This window comes from Artemia sp. Qi Xiang Cuo, chromosome 3 (assembly GCF_049724085.1).
Source record: "Artemia sp. Qi Xiang Cuo chromosome 3, ASM4972408v1, whole genome shotgun sequence".
In the NCBI taxonomy this organism is placed as follows: Eukaryota; Metazoa; Arthropoda; class Branchiopoda; order Anostraca; family Artemiidae; genus Artemia; species Artemia sp. Qi Xiang Cuo.
In genome coordinates, this window is record NC_142796.1 from 75,951,107 (window position 1) to 75,951,566 (window position 460).

Genomic DNA, 460 nt, shown 5'->3' on the forward strand with positions numbered 1-460 from the left:
TTAGCGTATTGCTAAGAAGTGGGGTTGTTGATTGTTGACAATTTGCAATGTTTGCATTTTAGATTGTGTTATTCTGGGTTGAAGTGACCATGTGAAGGATACATACGAATCTCCGACATATATTTAGAATTCAATTATTGGTTTCAACTAAGAAAAACTCTATATTTCCAAAGTTTTCATATACATAAATATATTTATAAATTTATTTTTTTTTTTTTTTTTATATTTTTTTAAAATTAATTTTTGTTTTTTATTTAATTTTTTTTTTTTTTTTTTTTTTTTTTTTTTTTTTTTTTTTTTTTTTTAATTTTTTTTTTTTTTTTTTTTTTTTTTTTTATATATATATATTAGCTATATATATATATATATATATATATATATATATATATATATATATATATATATATATATATATATATATATATATATATATATATATATATATATATATATATATATA